The following is a 4,277-nucleotide window of genomic DNA, read 5'->3' as shown; positions in this document are numbered from 1 at the left end:
GGCTATGGCAGGAGGGGAGCCAGTGCTGCCCTCACACCCAGCCCCTCCAGGCTTCTCCAAAGGCAGTGTCCTCTAGGCAGGTGCCCACTCCCGGGCTCAGGAGTCCCGGCCACCCAGGGAACCAACAGCTTTCCATCTGAACGCAAGTGCTTCGTTTTGTTTCTGTTTGTTCCTTACCCCACTGCTTGTTGGTTTTCGGTCCATTTCAGTAACATCCATCACCTCCTAGTGTGTGTATACATGTGCGTGCATGTATGTGTGTGTGTGCTACGTGTGTGTGAAGTGTGTCTGTCTCTACGTGTGTTGTCTCCTGATGGCCGTGAGGCTTGCTGTGCAGATGGGGCTTCCACACCCAGGCCAGCCTCTGGTTCATCTTCCGTCCTCCAGCCAGGCCCTGCCCAGGCTCCCGTCGTGGGTGTGGGTTTCAGGAACCTTGGATGCCAGCTGGGTCTCTGCGCTGGAGAGAGGTAGAACCCTGGTACTCCCAAAGTTCCAGGAGGGGAAGAGGTGTGGGGAGGTAAAGGAAGTCTCACTACACACCTGCAGGAAGAGGTGCTAGGGAGGGTAGCTCCTGATGCTGGTGATGGGGAATGGTGGAGAGCAATGGGAAAAAGCTGCTCAAAGCAGGAACACACTAACTACAGGCTGTCCCCAACTCACGCTGGGTTGATTTAACGAGTTTTCCATTTTACAGTGGGTTTATCAGTATGGAACCCCATCTAAATCAAAGAGCACCTGGACTTACCATGGTTTGATTTACAAACTTCTCACTTTACGATGGGCTTGTCAAGGGACTAAATGCATTTTGGACTGATGGTATTTTCAACTTACAATGGGCTTTTTGGTGCATAGCCCCATCGTAAATAGAGGAACATCCGTCCAGAGTTGGCAAGCTGTCAGGAACAACGTCCAAGTTGATTGGTTGCCCGATCATCTCTGCTACCTAGAGTACCTTAAGTCAATCGTGATAAGATAAAGAACTTACTCATTTTTGATTTATTTATACTACAATTGCTTTTATGTCCCTGTTGTTACCATGTGTTACCAAGTTTGCCCTTTTAGCTATTGATAAGGTTCAATATGAACAGTTTTCCTTTTTTTTCCTGAGAAAAATGCCTCATGCTGTTTTGTGTTCAAAATGATGGTAACTGCCAGGGTGAAGGCTGGTCTGTGATCTTGCTGAACGTGGAAATGGATGACAGTGGATGAGGAACGTGGGGTGTGTGTGCGTATATGGCGGGCAGTCAACCTTGCGTGACAGTGACCTCTGATTCGTGGGGAAACCTCTGCTCTTGTGGGACAGCTGTGGGGGCCTGGAGAAGAGGCCAACCTTGGGGAGGGGGGCTGCTGGAATTGAAATCTGCCTCAGGACCATCTCTGCTCTTTCCTTCTCTGATCACACATCCTACAGGCAGCTCGTTGCCATCCCAGGCTGTAGGACGGCTATAGCATGGCTCCAGCCAGTCCAGTGTGCAAAAGTGACAGCCCTCCTGGATGGCGGTCACAGTTCGCCTTAGGGAATGAAGCAAGCTGAAAAAATGTGCTTGTGGCTCTCGATAGGTCTCTGAACCATACATTCTTGAGGGCAGTGTGGCCAAGCTGGGTGCAAAGAGAGGGAGTGATCACCATGTTTCGGGGACCACTTCCTGACATGGTCCTCTGCCAGGAGGACCAGGCTGACCAGGTTTCTGACTTCCGTGGTGCCCTCTGCTTGCTGTTCTAGGAGTCCAGGTGATGGGTTAGACCTAAATTGATGACTTTGCTGGAGGGGGAAACATACTCTTCACTGATGGTGAATGTCATGACACACAGTAATCCAATCAGCTGTGTCGCGAAACTCTTCTCGTGGAAGGCGTGGATGATGACCACTTGGATGTGTGGTTATCGCACTAAGCTTTTGTCCACCCCGAGACTTCCCAATTAGATGGCTTCGGGGCTTGCCCAGGTGGTTGGATATAGTGTTTTGATATTTTAAAATGTGCAAAAGCAGCACGTTAGTAAATAATTACCGCCTTTCATATACTGAGTCTTAAGTTGAAGGGTCAACTTTTGACACCACAAATATAGGCCATGAGTTAAAAGACTCTCCCGGATATAGTATTAAAATAATGTTGAGGGTTTTTTTCCCCCCTAAACATTGTTTGTGTTATTATTTATAGAAAGTTTTGTTTCCTTGATGAAATTTAAACGTTTTTGGTTAGATGGTGCCAACACACTTTCACATATGCTTCCACTGGGAGTTGAGGCTGTGTCTATAATTGACATTGAGTCCACAGCCTAGAAAATTAAGTCGCGTTCATGATCTTGATAGACAAATTCTTAAGATGCCTTTGATTCTGAAACAAACATTAAACGTAGCAAATTTTCATTTCCTTGAAGGATAATCCTGATTACACTTCTGGCTTCCTCTGCCATGGCAATGGCTTTCAATGGAATGTGTTTCTCTCTGTTTAATCACATGCTAAGGCTAGCCCTTCTGCATGATGAACTATTACATGATGGTGTGGCAGCCAGGGGAATGGGGCTGAACGCAGGGGGCAAGATGTACCGACAGGGTAACTAGGGCAAGCACACGCATCCTGAAGGAATCCTGCGTGGGGATGGCCTTTTGAGAGTGGGGTGACTTGCTTCTTCCCATGACAGAGTGCCACACACCCAGAAGACTGCTTGCTAATGGAGAATGAAGCATGGCCGCGGTGTGAGCACGGAGGTAGAGACAAGGCGTGCGCGTGCGAGTGCTGTGTAGAGTGCAGTCTGTCTGGACGGCTTTCAGGACTGGCTCGATTCTCTGCCCCAGCCTTAGGGTGATTCTCCAGGGCACACAGACGCACTGCGGTTTCGAACCTGTGGGCTCCATCTGATCGCCCTCTGTTCAGACCAACTGCAGTGTTGCCTTGTACACAGAGGGGGATGGCTGGAGGAGCTCAGCACCCTGTGACCTCTGGCCTCTGCGGTCTGAATGAGTGTGCAGTTTCCTCCCATCCATCCATCCATCCATCTCTCCATCCGCATCATTAGAACCAACCTTCTCTCCAGCCCCTTTACAGAGGGCACCCGAAAGAAGCTGCATTGGGCCTTTGTTAATTTCCTCTCACTCGCCTCTGACATGCCACGCTCACTTCAGTTCGGTCAGCATTTGCTCTTCATCCACTGCTGCTACATCCAAGTCACCTGCGAGTTCCCGCAAGGAGCCGATAGATAAAGGAGCATGGCCATGCAGCCACAAACACTGTCCCCTCCTCAGCAAACAGCAATGGCCACGTGTTTTCACCCCACTGGAGGCAGGCTGCTGTGTAGATGACAGACGCTAACTAGCCCAGTGTCTCCTGGACGCGAAAAAGAAAAGATGCCAAAGTGGGGCAAGTTTTGTTCATTTCTCTTTCTTTCAACATTCCAGAATCCCCTTTATATAAAAGATTTGCACTCTGGTGGGACCCAAGGAGCATCTCTGTCTCCCGCTCATCCCAGATGGGAGCCTGCCCATCTTAATGACAGGAAACTTTAGAGAGAGCAAGCCTTTTTTTTTTTTTTCCCCCGCATTGGGAAGTTTGGTTTAAGGAGGACACCATTACTTCTGGCTATGAAGCATTAGGTTGTTAGGTTGAATTATGGAAAGACTGCGTCTGGGCCACCAGATGGTGATGCAGGTGGCCATGGGCAGATGAGGGTGGTGTTCAGGAGGCAAAGGACGCTAGTGCCCGGCATGCCTTGAGGCCATCGTGGGAGGCTCGGTACAGAAAGATGGAGGGCAATGGGATCCTCCACAGAGCTTTAATCTGTGGACCATCAGACATCCGTGGCCTTGGTCTAAAACATAGTGAACCTTCTTTTTTTCTTTTTTAAAAGCATGATTTTACCAAAAGCCATAAAAGGCTCTTTACACTTTTTTTTTTTAATCTAAGAGGAGAAGAGATGCTAACAGATGAGATTTCACTGGCTGATTCGTTTGTTTCAGATGCTTGAACGGATGCTTTAGCGTTTTCTGCCTGAGCTACGGCACCACGCTGGTTAGTCGGAAGGCGTTTGTGGCTAAGGCCTGGAAAGGGAAAAGTCTCACGTGGGCTTATTTCTACTGAAACAGCATTTCAGGAGAAATGCAGGAAAAAGCAACCCCGAGGCCCCAGGGAGACCCCTTCCAAGCAAAGCACTCCTCCGGAAGGTGGAAGCGGGGCTGCGTCATCTGCGGAGCCGTGGCCGTCCACCGCGGATGCTGCTCACGGTGGCGCTTTTTCATGAAAGGGACCGTGCGAGGCTTAACCGTTGTCCATTCCAAGCAG

General features: G+C 49.6%; 1 protein-coding gene across 3 annotated transcripts in view; it reads left to right on the top strand.

Annotated features, from left to right (window-relative positions):
• The window catches only part of CACNA1D (calcium voltage-gated channel subunit alpha1 D), a 342,768-nt gene that overhangs the window by 319,833 nt on the left and 18,658 nt on the right, over nucleotides 1-4,277 (top strand). The gene's annotated exons all lie outside the window — the stretch shown is intronic.

Source organism: Tupaia chinensis, unplaced genomic scaffold (assembly GCF_000334495.1).
Source record: "Tupaia chinensis unplaced genomic scaffold, TupChi_1.0 Scaffold147003_1, whole genome shotgun sequence".
NCBI classification, from domain to species: Eukaryota; Metazoa; Chordata; class Mammalia; order Scandentia; family Tupaiidae; genus Tupaia; species Tupaia belangeri.
The sequence above is the reverse complement of the archived record's forward strand: the minus strand, read 5'-3'. Positions and strand labels throughout refer to the sequence as shown.